Source organism: Pinus tabuliformis, chromosome 1_1, assembly GCF_031772625.1.
Source record: "Pinus tabuliformis cultivar Carrire ecotype Pingquan chromosome 1_1, CPIR1, whole genome shotgun sequence".
NCBI classification, from domain to species: Eukaryota; Viridiplantae; Streptophyta; class Pinopsida; order Pinales; family Pinaceae; genus Pinus; species Pinus tabuliformis.
In genome coordinates this window covers 351,758,302-351,774,841 of record NC_142297.1, presented here as the reverse complement: position 1 = coordinate 351,774,841, position 16,540 = coordinate 351,758,302, and positions in this window count along the sequence as shown.

Below are 16,540 nucleotides of genomic sequence, written 5' to 3'. Positions count from 1 at the left end.
TTAAGTTAAATGAGTTCATTCTCCAAACTTTTTTATTTACATCTATGTATTACCTTGATATTCTTTTATAATAAATAAGCTCCCACCTATTGGACAACAATGTTTGTAATTTTCAAGAAGTGAAGGACACTTAAATTTTGTTTTATAGAAAATATATTTAATCCAAATGTTGACTTATAACTGGAGTTTATAATTCGAAATTTCACTTATTCTCGAACTAACTTCACTTAAACATACAGAACAAAATAGTATCACTATAATATCATTATATCCATTTTTACTTATGAGTTTAGATTAAGTCCTTTTTTTGTAGCCTTAGATTAATCCCTTTTATACTTTATATAATTATCTTTATGTAATAATACTTTATTTTCCATATATATATATATATATATAGAGAGAGAGAGAGAGAGAGAGAGAGAGAGAGAGAGAGAGAGAGAGAGAGAGAGAGATTAATTCTTTTGTTGACTTAACCCACAAAAGATTTGAACCTTCAATCTTATGGTTTACATAATACTTCATAACATGTCCATCACCAATTGAATTACCCATGTGGGCCAAGCAATATATATATATATATTGTTGGCATTATGGCTAAAGTGTTGTCCTTGATGGCAACCCATTCAGGTGATAGATCACAGTACTTCAAGTCAGCAGCAGAGATTGATGATCAGCTATCAAATATTGAAGAAAATAAGGGGTACGCAGGTACACCTTACATAAAGTGCGTACACGCAGGTCAGTGTTACATAAAGTGCGTACATACCCGCAGTTATCCCGTTCAGGAGGTGCATACCCCCAGTGCACACATTTCAAGGCAAAGAAATTCACATGTGGGGTTTTCTTATGTTTTACTCTTGGTATTTAGCCGACGGTATTGGGTTATTATGGTGTCGGCTCGTGGTATTGATCCATGTTTTAAGGAAGAGCTTTCCTATATAAAGCAAAGGATATCATTTGGCTTGAGCATGTTTTGGGTTGAATATCTTATGAGGGCTAGATCTGGTCTAGATCTAAATAAGGCGAATCTACTGATGGACCGAGATCTCTTCGGCGCATGTTCAGATCTATAGATCTGACTGTCTGGGTTATTTCTGAAGTCTTGAAATCATCTATGCCCGAAGGTACGCAGGTACAGTGAAAGAAAAGTGTGTACGTACGCAGGAACGAAGCGTTTCAGGTGCGCCGGTACACAGGCACAGAAGGGTTGCAGGTGCGGAGGTACGCAGGCACAAAAAAGTTGCAGGTGCGGAGGTACGCAGGCACAGAAGGGTTGAAGGTGCAGAGGTACGCAGGCACAGAAGAGTTGCAGGTGCGTACATATGCAGGCACAGAAGGGTTCAGGTGCGTACATACGCAGGCACAGAAGGGTTGCAGGTGCGGAGCTCCGCAGGCAGTTCAATGGACTCAAAGCGAGGTACGCAGGCTAGCAGTTGAGCAGGGTGCGTACATAAGCAGGCTAGCAGTTGAGCAGGGTGCGTACTGTAAGCAGGCAAGCAGTTGAGCAGGGTGAGTACTGTAAGCAGGCCAGCAGTTGAGCAGGGTGCTTACGTAAGCAGGCGAGCAGTTGAGCAGGGTGCTTACTTCTCTTAAAATCTTTGTTTATCATTGTTGTGTTCTGGGTTTGGTCCTATTATTGTTGATCTGGTTACTACAGTTGATTGGGTGATTCTCTTATACTTGATGATCATTTGATGCTTATGGATCTAGTTTGAAAATTTATGAAAAGTGGTCCTTGTGAGAAAAGAAGTAGGGGGTTGTAGCTCCCTTCCAGGAGAGACTGGAAAACGAGAGAGAGTTGTAGCTCTCTGCAGGTTGCAGCCTGCGTACTGGTAAAGGACTGCACCAGTACAAAACCATTGTAAAGGAAGTTTCTAATTTGAAAGAAGATAGAGACATATTGCAGCAGGTGGTTTTCACCCACATTGGGTTTCCACCTTACATCTTGTGTTCTTTGGTGTGACTATCTGTTTTCTTTGTTCATGCTCATTATTTTATGGTACTGACATGCAAAACTAATTCAAAGAACAAATAAGGAAGATTTATTAAAAGAATTAGATAATACTGATTCACCCCCCCTCTCAGTATTATTTCCAACAATTGGTATCAGAGCAGGTCCTTCAGAGAAGCTTGATCGCTTGAAGGTAGATCGTTCATCATGAGCAACTACGAGAGAGAAGCATCAATCAGGCCACGGGTTTTTGATGGGACAAACTTCAATTATTGGAAGGTAAGAGTTACTGCCTATCTTCAATCTCTTGGTACAGAAGTTTGGGACATCGTAGAGACAGGCTACGCTTTTCCTTCAGCTACTCCTACAGATGCAGCCGAGAAAAAGAAGTATGAAACAAATGCAAAAGCAGTCAGTACTCTATTAGGATGTATATCTCAATCAGAATTCATGAAGGTAATGCACTATAAATCCGCAAAAGAGATATGGGACAAAATTGTCACGAGCTATGAAGGAGATGAACAGGTAAAGCGTGCTAAACTTCAAACTCTCACAATTCAGTATGAGACTCTCAAAATGTATAATGATGAAAGTGTGGCTAACTATTTTCTTCGGGTAGATGAGGTTATTAACTGTATGAAAAATTTGGGTGAAGAAATAAAAGAGGCTATTGTGGTTGAAAAGGTTCTAAGATCATTGTCCCCCAAGTTTGAATCTAAAGTATCTGCAATAGAAGAAAAAGAAAATCTACGAATTCTTACTATGTCTCAGCTACATGGAATTCTAACTGCTTATGAAATGAGAAAGGGAGGTCCATCAGACAGAAGAGAAGCTGCTTTCAAGGCATCAGGCAAAGGAGATTACTATGAAGCAAGCCACGTCCCAGAAGAAGAGGAAGAAGAATCAAATTTTGTCAGAAATCTTCAAAGGGGTTCTGGAAGGTTCAGAGGTAAGTTACCTTTTAAATGCTTTGCTTGTGGAAGAGTAGGTCATTATGCTGCAAAATGTCCTTATAAGGATAAAGGAAAGGAACCTGCTAGATGGAACAAGAAACGGAATGCAAATAAGAAAAGCTACTACACTCATGAAGATAGTGATGGTCTATCAAACAGTGATGAAGATGAACAAGGTAATGAATATAAGTTGTTAATGGCATTTGAAGATGATGATTATATGGATGCTATAGATGTGGATAACCTTTATGATGAAATTACTAGACTCAAGAGATGTATAGAAGAAAAGAACATGATCATTGATACTCTACAATTTCAAATTGATGAAAAGGAAAAACATCTTGAAAAATTAGAAGGTGAAATTGTTGGTCTTAGAAAAGAGATTGAGAAAACAAAAGCTATTAATCTCAAGTTTGTCAAAGGATCTGAAACTTTGGATGAGATTATCAATGTGCAGCGGTCTCCACTAAACAAGACAGGTCTGGGCTATAATGGAGAAACTTCTCAAGCATCCACCTCAAAAAGTTATCTTGATGCAGCAAGAAGAAATGAGCAAAAGCACAATGAAGATCATCAGGTAAAGCAGGGACGAATTACAAACAGAAACTATCAGGGACAATCCATCTTAAGGGTGAACAAAAGCTACAACCAGCCACAGGTAAAATCTTCTCAATTTGGTTCAAGAATAGATGACAATAGAAATTACAATCAATTGGCTGGTAGATTCGATAACCGCAGAAGTTTCTTCAATGGACAATGCTTTTCTTGCCATAACTTTGGTCACAAAGCAGCTCAATGTGTTGCATATAAAACGATCATGACTAGGGAAGCTCAAAAACAAAGAAGTATGACCGGGATTACAAAAAGGACCTATAACAACTTTTCGGTTCTTGAAAATGAAGTTGAATGTTCTATTTGCAATAACTTTGGTCATGAAGACTCTGAATGCAGGAGCAGGTTTCAGCAGAAAAAGGAACAAGCCTCAAGCACCAAAACATGGAGAATAAAGGAACCACAAACAGAAAGATGTGGGATAGCATTTTATGCAGAGGGACAGGAAAATCTATGGTACATTGACAGTGGATGTTCGAAGCATATGACAGGTGATAAAGAAAAACTTGAGTCATATTCTGCTCTAGAAAAAGGAAAGAAAGTCTCTTTTGGAAATGATACTCCTGCAACTATAAAAGGAAAAGGCATTGCTCAGTTAAAAGAAAAGGTCAAGGCTGGAAATGTTTTGTATGTTGATGGATTGAAGCATAATCTTCTAAGTGTCAGCCAGATGTGTGATCAAAGAACCGAGGTTATATTCAGATCAAATGGATGTCTTGTTCGTGATCTTGATACAGGTAAAACAGTGATCAAAGGCAAAAGAACTCCAAATAATCTGTACATATTTGAAGAAGGACAACAACAATGCTATCTGAGCAAGGATGATGAGCACTGGTTATGGCATCGAGGTTGGGACATCTAAGCTTTTCACAAATAAGGAAAGCATGCAAATATCAGGCAGTTCGCGATCTTCCAGATATCAAAATTCCTGACAACACCATATGCAAATCATGTCAGTTTGGAAAACAAACCAGAACTAACTTTCCAGAGAAAGAAGGATCAGCTAGCATGCCTCTTGAGCTAGTACATACAGATACATGCGGTCCTTTCAGGAAAAGAACACCTCGAGGAGAAGAATACTTGATATTATTCATTGACGATTTCTCCAGGTTTGTCTGGTTAGGACTTATGAAGCACAAAGATGAAGCATTCGAAAAATTCAAATCCTTCAAAGCCTTGGTTGAAAATGAATCAGGTCACAAAATTAAGTGCCTCAGATCCGACAGAGGTGGGGAATTTACTTCAAATGAATTTTTCGATTTCTGTGAAGAACATGGGATAAGAAGAGAATTCTCTACAGCAAGAACTCCTCAGCAAAATGGAGTTGTGGAAAGAATGAACAGAACAGTCCAACAAATGGCTCGTGCTATGCTTGATGAGTCAGGAACTCCCGCAACTTTCTGGGGTGAAGCTGCACATGCTGCAGTTGTTATTCTCAACAAAACAAATGTCCGGGTGAACAGCACTCAAACTCCTCATGAGCTCTGGAGTGGTAGGACTCCTTCGGTAAAGCACTTCAAAATCTTTGGGAGCAAATGCTATATCAAGAATACTGATGAGCAGCTTGGCAAACTTGAACCTAGAGCAGATGAAGGCATTCTTCTTGGTTACTCTCCACATAGCAAAGCATACAAATGCTACAATAAAAGACTTGGCAGAATTGTTGACAGCATTGATGTAGTGGTTGATGAGAAGGGATACATTCCTAGGCAAGTACATCATGAAGACATCGAAGAAGATGAAGGCTACCCCCAACGACAGAATGATGAAGAAGAAGAACCTCAAGAAGAACCAGAGGAGCAAACAAGAATAGAAGAAAAGACTCCATCCAGATATGTTCAGAAGAATCATCCAGAATCTCAGATTATGGGGCAGAAAGAAGCAGGTGTACAAACAAGAAGAACAGTTGCAGAAGCTTCAAGCTATTTGGCATTACTCTCCTCTACTGAACCACAAAATGTGAAAGAGGCATGCAAAGATGAATGTTGGGTGAAAGCAATGGATGAAGAACTTGAGCAAATCGAAAAGAACAACACTTGGGAGCTGGTTCCTAGACCAAAGGATAAGAATGTTATCGGAACAAAATGGGTCTTCAAAAATAAATTGAATGAAAATGGAGAAGTAATTAGAAACAAAGCCAGACTTGTTTGTAAAGGGTATGCGCAGCAAGAAGGAATAGACTTTGAAGAAACCTTTGCTCCTGTTGCAAGACTTGAGGCCATCCGAATGTTCCTTGCTCTCTCAAGTTTTCAAAACTTCAAAGTATTTCAAATGGACGTGAAATCAGCCTTTCTGAATGGAGACTTGGAAGAAGAAGTATACATTGAACAGCCAGATGGGTTCATTCTTGGAAATGATCCAAATCTTGTATGCAGATTGAAAAAGGCTCTCTATGGTCTCAAACAAGCTCCAAGGGCTTGGTACTACCGTTTGGACAAATATCTTCATCAACAAGGTTTTTCAAAAGGATCAGCAGATAGCAATCTTTATATAAAAGTTGAAAATGACAAATTGCTAATACTTGTTGTGTATGTAGATGACATTATTTTTGGGAGCAATGAAGAAGCTATGAGTCAAAGCTTTGCCTTGGTCATGCAGAAAGAATTTGAAATGTCCTTGCTAGGAGAACTGACATATTTCCTTGGTTTGCAAATCCAACAAAAAGAAGGAGGAATCTTTTTATCTCAAACCAAGTATCTCAAACAGATTTTGAAGAAATATGGTATGGAAGATGCAAAACCAGTATGTACACCCATGGTCACAGGATGTAGCCTCAGTGCAAATGATGAATCTGCAGCAGTACATCAACCAACCTACAGATCTATGATTGGAAGTTTACTTTATTTGACAGGTACCCGACCAGACATCATGCATGCAGTTGGAATAGTTGGAAGATTTCAGGCAAATCCGAAGGAGACTCATCTTCAGGCAGTGAAGAGAATTTTCAAATATCTTCAAGGGACTCAAAATTATGGCTTATGGTATCCTAGAGATACAGATCTTACACTTCATGCTTATACAGATGCAGATTGGGCCGGAAGCGTGGATGACAGGAAAAGCACAAGTGGTGGTGCGTTCTTTATGGGTTCCAGACTGGTATCTTGGTTCAGCAAGAAACAGAGTTCGATTGCCTTGTCTACAGCTGAAGCGGAATATGTTGCTGCTGCATCTTGTTGCACCCAACTCCTTTGGATGATGCAGACTTTGCAGGATTTTCAAATCACTTGTACACCACCTATCCCCATCTTATGTGATAACACAAGTGCAATCAGCATCTCAAAGAATCCGGTTATGCATTCAAAAACCAAGCACATACCAATCAAGTATCATTTTCTCCGGGAACAAGTGCTTGAACAGAAGGTCAAGTTGGAGTATGTTCCTTCTAAGGAACAAGTTGCTGATATTCTCACCAAACCATTGCCCAGGGACACTTTTGAATACCTCAGGCAAAAGCTGGGGGTTGTTGATGCATCATCTTATTGTTGAGCCTCTTCTCATTGATGGTACAGGTTCAGGGGGAGCATATAATGCATTTTTGGCATTATGGAGGATGTGCAGAAGGAGATCTTGGAAGTAGCTGCAATATGTCTCTATCTCTTTCATGGTGGATTATGGTTCTTCGTTGCAGATCTGGTTCATATTCAGGGGGATCATGTTCTTAGGGGAAGCATAACCCTTTGCCCTTGATGTCAAAGGGGGAGAATGAAGCTGAAGTTTTGAGGTTGCCATCAAGTCCAAAGGGGGAGATTGTTGGCATTATGGCTAAAGTGTTGTCCTTGATGGCAACCCATTCAGGTGATAGATCATAGTACTTCAAGTCAGCAGCAGAGATTGATGATCAGCTATCAAATATTGAAGAAAATAAGGGGTACGCAGGTACACCTTACATAAGGTGCGTACACGCAGGTCAGTGTTACATAAAGTGCGTACATACCCGCAGTTATCCCGTTCAGGAGGTGCGTACCCCCAGTGCACACATTTCAAGGCAAAGAAATTCACATGTGGGGTTTTCTTATGTTTTACTCTTGGTATTTAGCCGACGGTATTGGGTTATTATGGTGTCGGCTCGTGGTATTGATCCATGTTTTAAGGAAGAGCTTTCCTATATAAATCAAAGGAGATCATTTGGCTTGAGCATGTTTTGGGTTGAATATCTTATGAGGGCTAGATCTGCTCTAGATCTAAATAAGGCGAATCTATTGATGGACCGAGATCTCTTCGGTGCATGTTCAAATCTATAGATCTGACTGTCTGGGTTATTTCTGAAGTCTTGAAATCATCTATGCCCGAAGGTACGCAGGTACAATGAAAGAAAAGTGTGTACGTACGTAGGAACGAAGCGTTTCAGGTGCGCCGGTACGCAGGCACAGAAGGGTTGCAGGTGCGGAGGTACGCAGGCACAGAAGGGTTGCAGGTGCGGAGGTCCGCAGGCAGTTCAATGGACTCAGAGCGAGGTACGCAGGCTAGCAGTTGAGCAGGGTGCGTACATAAGCAGGCTAGCAGTTGAGCAGGGTGCGTACTGTAAGCAGGCAAGCAGTTGAGTAGGGTGAGTACTGTAAGCAGGCCAGCAGTTGAGCAGGGTGCTTACGTAAGCAGGCGAGCAGTTGAGCAGGGTGCTTACTTCTCTTAAAATCTTTGTTTATCATTGTTGTGTTCTGGATTTGGTCCTATTATTGTTGATCTGGTTACTACAGTTGATTGGGTGATTCTCTTATACTTGATGATCATTTGATGCTTATGGATCCAGTTTGAAAATTTATGAAAAGTGGTCCTTGTGAGAAAAGAAGTAGGGGGTTGTAGCTCCCTTCCAGGAGAGACTGGAAAACGAGAGAGAGTTGTAGCTCTCTGCAGGTTGCAGCCTGCGTACTGGTAAAGGACTGCACCAGTACAAAACCATTGTAAAAGAAGTTTCTAATTTGAAAGAAGATAGAGACATATCGCAGCAGGTGGTTTTCACCCACATTGGGTTTCCACCTTACATCTTGTGTTCTTTGGTGTGACTATCTGTTTTCTTTGTTCATGCTCATTATTTTATGGTACTGACATGCAAAACTAATTCAAAGAACAAATAAGGAAGATTTATTAAAAGAATTAGATAATACTGATTCACCCCCCCTCTCACTATTATTTCGAACAATATATATATATATCCTTTTTACATATAATTTTATAAAATTTTTCTTACTTTTGTATACTTAACCCAAAAGTGATTGATGTACTTGTGATTGTATAGATGAAGTTGATCCAATTGAATGAATTTTTTTTCATTGTTTTATGGACTAAAATATTGATTACTATACACATCAAATTTATTTATATATGGTGGGTTATAAAAAATGATGTGTTCGACAACATGCAGATAATCATATCAAATTGTATGGATTGAAAAATTAGAAAATCAATACAGAAATAGGTACAAACAGTATGCTATAAAAAAAAAATGTACAAGTTGTAATAGTGAAGAGAGGTGGCGGGTGAATTTTTTGCTATGAATTCCATATGATGTCTGCATATGGTTGTGACAAGGTGGTTGTAGAGAAAATTGGCAATTGTATTATGGCTGAATCAAACCATATGGTGGCTAATAATTTATCTTAAATTAGTGATTTCATACTCTAAATTGATTAAGGCGTAGGGTGGGTGGATATTGTTTATGTTGTCATTCAATCTTTCTATGGTTCATGCATCTACACATAAGATCAAAATTTTGACAAATAAGTAGCAAAGGGTTGTGGGGTGGAAGGGTGGTGGTGGTAGTACATGTCATATAATTTAGCATTTGTGGTCAAATGGACATGATAATTGGACAATTATGGAATTTAATTAATCGTATTGAAATTAATGGGTTGTACGAATAATATTTCCTTAACTGTTGACATGATTTTGCAATTATTGGAAGCATTGGTGGTAGCAATTAACAATGATACAATGACCCTTAAGAAATTTTGTTGTCTTTTATTTGTTCTCATAACAACAATATTGATAACACTATGGTTTATTTGTTGATGTTTGGCGATTTAAAAATGTAATATTTATTCTCTTCAATATTTGTAATGGAATGCTCTTCTTTATTCATATAATTTTATGCATTGTACATGGTTTATGGTTTGTTGTGGTCAATGATCCAAAATGGAGAAACTCCAAAACTATTTTTGAATACTTGCCTACGAGCCTTTAAAAAGGCATGCCAACGATTAGATTAGAAAACTAGTGTTAATAATTGGCATGAGTAAGATAAGACAAGAAAAGTGGAGGAAAAATATTCAACCCTTTTACTTCTTTGTATTGATTTGAGAATATGAATCTATAATACATCATTTGACCTTCTAAATTTTCTAGATCTCACTGGAAATTCATGAGTGGGTAATGATAACAACTCAACAAGATAAGGATTACAACTCTCAGTCTTGGAATTTGTGATTTTATAGGGGTTGAAAGTCTAACATCCCCCCCCCAATCACAAGTTTGAATACTTGTTTACACTTGTACCAATAACTTTTGTCATCTTCAATATGAAATTGTTGAACTAAGCTTTGGTGAAGATTTCCTTGAAAAAACTATCAATATCTGAATATATGGATGTGAACAACTTCTATGTCTAAAAATTTCCATTGAATCATGATTTTCCATTCAGGATTCCAATTTCTGTGATATAATTCCAAATTTCTCACTGAATGTTGATTGAAATTCGATTGATAATCTTTCGAAACTTGAATCCTGACATCTAATACCCCCCTATCATGTGAAACGTGAGAATATTTTCAACAATTCATTATGAAAAAGATCCAAGATAGGGCTTTGGATTCTTTCCACATTGACCACTATCCATATTCCATGAAAAATGGTGGTTTATGGTTCACCACTAACCCGTCTGTTTAGAATAATGTGGTGGTTTATGGATGACCAATAACCAATCTACATTTAATAATGTGGTGGTTTTTGGATGATCACTAAACATCTTCAATTCATTAATTTACTCTCCCCATGTTAGGTGTACGAGAGTTTCTTTTATCATGTTCCCCCAGTTCTAGGTGTGGAGAGTATCGTCTTTGAATCTTGTGTCTTTAACTTTGTTTTGATTAGGTGGTAATACTAATGTAGTTTATTCACTTCTTGATTCCATTTCTAGGAATGTATTGTTGGAAATATTGAAAGGGGGCGAACCAATATTTCACTTCAATTAGTTAATTTTAATCTCCAAAGCATTAAATTACATTAGGATCAGATCAAAACATACATTATCATCACATCACATGAACAATTAATAACACCATTCAATAATGCACAACATCAAAGATAGTGCGCAAGATATTTTTAGGTGGAATTCCTTCTAGGAGAAAAACCAGTAGCACTATTAGAATAAGGCTCCAACCCCTTGATTTATCAACTCCAACTAAAAGGATGATCCAACACCCTAATTTACCAGCTTTAACCAAAAGGATGCTCCAACACCTTGATTTACTAGTTGCAATTGGAAGAATGCTCCAACACCTTGATTTACCAAATCAATGCTCCAATGCCTCAATTTACTAACTCCAACTAGAAGGACACTTCAACGCCCTAGTTTTATTAACTCTAACTGAAAGGATGCTCCAACACCCAACTACCACCTTCAAGATAGAAGATGAAATAAATAAGGTAGATCACATTGGTTTCTTTGCTCAACATGCACATCAAGTTGTTAAACCCTAGTGTCATTGTTGTCACTACCACATACTACCATTGTACTATCTTCACTTCTGTTTAACTGTCATAATATTCTCACAATACTATTGTCGCTACCACTACTACCTCAACACATGTTGCAGCATAACAATCAATTTAGACCTTTTCATACTATTTTTTCATAAGAGCTCAATCATTCATACCATAGGAGAAGCATACACACTTATTCAACAATTACCTACTACTCTAACCTCTGTAGTAGTAACATATCATTCTAAACCCTAATCGTAGGACACTCAACAATTCATCAAACCTTAGGAACAATATCCTCATTATATTATGCTCAGCAATGATATGGCCAATTGTAGCAAAAAGCTTATCAATATCTTCAACAATGTTTTGTTCCTCATAGCCTCTGTAATATAATTCATGACACCTAGTATATCCCTTACTATCTTAGATCAACATATTTATTATATATGTTACATAGTCTTAGAGTCTTGCAATGCAGTATGTTACATAGCCTGAAGCAGAATTGAGGTATGTGCTACCTATCAGTATATTGTGGACCTGAGATAGATTGCAGACCTGTGATATACAATTACATAGTTATCCAAGTCACTTGTGGTATCTATTACATAGCTTGACCTATGGTATGCGTGACCTGTGGTATGAGTTACACGAATACCATAATATTTAAAAAATGATAATAGCCACAATGATGTACGTGAATGCCATAGCAGAGAATCTTAGACCTGAGAGAAATTACACTAGAACTATGGATGCTAGACCTGAGATCAGTTACATAGTCTAAGAAGATCCAAATCACATACATAAATGTGTAACAATAGTCTTGAATGTGTAACAAACTATTTCATTAGAAACTGACCCCTTCCCATTGATATCAAAGGGGGGAGGTAATAAACAAACGTTGGTGATTGTTGCCATCAATGCTGAAGGGAGAGATTGTTGGTGATTTTATCATTGATGTCAAAGGCGTACGCAAACAATAAGATTGGAATTTGATAATGATTCGTGGATTGGAACTTCATTTTAGATAGTGGAACTCCTCTTGAAGAAGGCTATATAGTTTCATTGAATTTCTTGGTCGAGACAATGCTCCATTTGATAGGGATTAAGTAATCAAAACACTTTAGCAACAATCAAACAAAGGAATATAATTTATTGATGAGATATTCAAGTTTGATGGTAGTTCTCTAGGTAGTAAATATAGATCTCATATAAACCAATTCTGTGGTTTTTAATACAACATATTAATGCAAAATTTATGGCCTGAATATCTATCCCTTAATGGTTCTCATGATTACAACATGTTGATCATGTCTTGTAGTTGTCACTGAGTTACATAAACAAGGAAATGAGTATCAACCATCCTCAAGGAATTCTCCATACCTTCAACACCATAATTATGGAGTGTTCAAGAGTTGTATTTTTTTTAACTGATCAACTCGTACCCCTTGTTTGTAAATTCAAACTGCCATCATTATTTTTTATTCACTAGGATAGCCTTCCTACTTACCCAATTTTTCCCAAGGTACAATTGTGGGTAACAGTCCCTTTTTATTTCTATCATGCTCATTTTTGAGCACTAGCACATGGGGGAACACACCTATTGTAAAAGTTATGGCTCAATTAATATGTCCTTATATGTACCAAGTGTAACAACTCTATAAACACCTTTCCTTTACACAGAAACTTATTATCTTCAATAAATTTACAATATTTGGGTTGAACATTTCATTTATCAACTTTCATTTCCAATTATAATTCCTTAGAAATAAACAATTCAAAGCTGTGTGGAATCTTTATTCTTACACTGAAGCAATTTGGTGCCATGAGACCATTCATCACATGTGTTGGTTCAATTCACTGGGTAAATTAAAACATGTATTTTATTATCAATTTGGTTGGTAGACTTAGAAGAAAACCAAAGTTTATGGAAGCTTAGATTAACTATTGTAGGAAGCAGTTTTTCAAATATAAGTAATGGAAATGCATATTAAAAATTTAAATTTACTTGAAAAAAACTATTAAAATTTAATCTAAAAGCAAGAGTGTAATGAGTCTTTGTGGAGCATAGGAAATGAGGGATAGGATTGAACTTAGAGGTCCTCTTTGTTCTCCCTCATTATTCTCATCCCAACATGATCAGTTCACCATAAATCATATAAAAAACCAAAGAAATAAAAGATCAAATGCATAAACAAAATTACAATTAAGTTTTCAATCTAGAAGGAAGAGGATCTAACTTAGATGCCTTGGTTTTCCTTCCTTTCTTAAACTGATTACTAAAATGAAATCATTCAAAAGCATAAATGAACATGGCATGTAATGAATCTATTAAGAAAATATTCACAAGAACTGAAAAGAAAACAAATATCTAAAATATTCACAATTATGCATAAAATTACACTGTAGTGTACTTAGCTCGGAATGGGGGCCCTCCACCCCTACCTGGTATACTTGAAACTTTCAGCTACTGTAGATCAGAAATCACATTCCATAGCAAGAAAAACAATAAAATGGAAAACAAATTCTTCAAATTATATTCAAAAGTAAAGTAGTCTCAATAGTCATAATACATGTTCAGAAGTGTTGAATGTTGTGCTTAAATAAGCCAAAAATATAATAAAAACTTAGTTAAAATAGCTATAACAGCCTATAAGAGTCCTAATCCATCTACTTAGGTCAAAATCATCCTTTTGGTTGCACAAAATATGGAAAAATCCCACTAAATCACAAAATTGCCCCTTTTAGTTAGGGATTTCTAGTGGTCAAGTTTTACCAGCATTGACCAAGCCTGTTTTGACTCATTTGGATTGTGCCAATAGGATTTTTTCAATCCTTGGTTCCCAATCTTCTCAAATATAGCTTCAGTTTCCACCCAAGTGTCCTACACATATGACTTCAAAGGATCCATTACAAGAAGTTTTGTTCTAGTCAAAATAATTTTTAATACCAAATGTTAACTAAGTCTCAAGTATGTCCTCACGATTGCCTCTGTCTCTTTGACCTTCTGCCTCTGTATGATGATTGTCCTGTTGATGTACCTATGCCTCTACCCCCTGATGTTGAATATTCCTGCTAAGTTGCCTGCAAAAGGACGTCAATGCCCTCATGTCCTTTTTCCTCTTCCTTGTAGATGGCATTCTTCACTTTTTGTTTCTCATATTTATATTTCCAAAGTTTATTTTCTCTCAACCACCTATATGCTTGTTTTGAAATCATCATATTTTGTGTCTCTAACTTCTTCATTTTCTTTGCTAGTCTTTTTTTTATTTCATTATCTTATTGTTTTTTTCTTTGTACATCTTGTTTTCCTTCTTAAGGTGTCTTCCATTATTTCACTAACTTTAAGATGAGTGGATAATTATTTTAATTCCCTGGCATATTCTTCATTGTGACCTTCCTTGGAAACTTCTTCAATCTTTTTTACATATTATGATGATCCTCCTTCGTTTTCTTCATAGCATGAACCTTTCTCTAACTCTTGAAGTTTTTCTTGTGCCTCCTTTTCAAGTTTTTCAATGATTTCATGAGGTGATTGTTCATATGTACTAGGAGGCACTTCTTCTAGGATCTTTACTTCAACATTCTCATGTGATTCTTCCATTGTTTTCCTTCTTGGCTTCCTTGAAATGAATATGAGAGATATTTCCTTCTTAGTGGCTATTTCTTCTTGTTTCTTCTTAGACCTTGTTCTTGGATACAAGGGTGCTTGCATAATGTTCTTTTAAAAATGCAATATCTCAAGTGTTTCATCATTTTTGGTTAATTGTTCTTCCATAAAGATTTCTGCAAAGTGGTGTTTTTCCAAGAAACTATCCCATGTTTCTCCCCTATTCTTCAATTGTTGCTTGGTAGAGTATTTCTAATGTTTCTTTGCTCCAGTTTTCCAATTGAAACCCATTTGGTTCAATCCTACTTCCCATAGAGAAATTTGGGTGCCTTTGTTCCTTTTGGTTTCTGTACCAATGTAAATAACCCTCCACTGTAAATAATCTCATGACATAACAATAACTCTGCGTTTTTTTTTAATTTTCTTTGCAAGTTTAATACAACAAAGAAATCATATTTATAGCCAGATGATAAAGATTTTTCTTGGTATATGTATTCAAAAACAATATTTTCTTTCAAAAATCACAAGAGTGTGACTTAACAAGACTTTAACTGTACTTTTCAACACTTTTTGTGATGAGATAAAAGAAAAATATTCTGAGTTTGGCTTTGAAAATACCCTTTCTTGAAGAAACTCTGTCAAAATGCCGTTGAGAACACTCTTCTTATCCCTATTGTTACAGGGAAAAGTGTCTATTTAGAACTGCTCTATCCCACTAAGGTGTGACAGCTGCCTTAGAAACAAACAGACAAAAGCTACTTTTGTTTTTCCTTTATGAATTATAGATAGAGAGGAACAGAAAGACCAACCTCTGTCTTGCGCCAATCTCCTGATTTGATCCCTCTCTTCTTTGATAGTCCTCAGCTACCTGCTCCCTTGCACGCCCAGCTTCACAAAGTACCTGTAAGATCACAGAAGCATAGCACTATACAAAGACATGGATCTATAATCATAAACAATATAGGATCAGATGTAAATTGACCATACAAATGTAACAAGCATCAATGACACAAAAGCATGGAGGAAAACTCAAATAGCTTTTATTGATAGACAAGAAAAGAGCCAAGAGGAGTTACAACCAGTTGTTCTGACCCAGCATCAACCTCCCAGCAAAGAAGCCCCTCTTCACCTCAAACAAAGCTTAGATCACCCAACAATCTGATGTTTGTCTCAGGAAACCAGCAACAATTCTTTATAATATGCAAAATTCCAGCCTCTGGATCTCTGGGATGAGGGATCCATATATAGATATCTGTAAGGGGGATGAGTCAGCTTGTGATTTGATTAGTGTCTTCTCTCTGATAGTTCTTGCTTCCACTTGGAGACTGATGACCTCTTACTCATCCTTGGTCGAATTCAGTGAGGCAAGTGTCACAGGAGAAGATTCTGGAAGCTTCCATTGCCTCTCCACCTCGCGGAATGACACTGCCATTTGTCATTTCTTGCCCATAGCACCCCACAAAAGGGAATTTTGAAATGCAACGCACCCTCACAGTGTATTTGGGTGAGATGCAACGCACTTAGCCAGTGGAGCAACTGCAATGATCCTGTTTTGACCAATTCTGAGCAGTTTCTCATGGAGAAATTCTGGGAGAAGATGTAATTTGTTGACCTTGTTCCTTTAGGGGTTAGAACAACACTTTTAGGGACTTAGGAGCCCTTGGTTTATGGACATTTCATGCTTGGGGTTGTAGGGCCCAAACATGTCTATAACAGTTG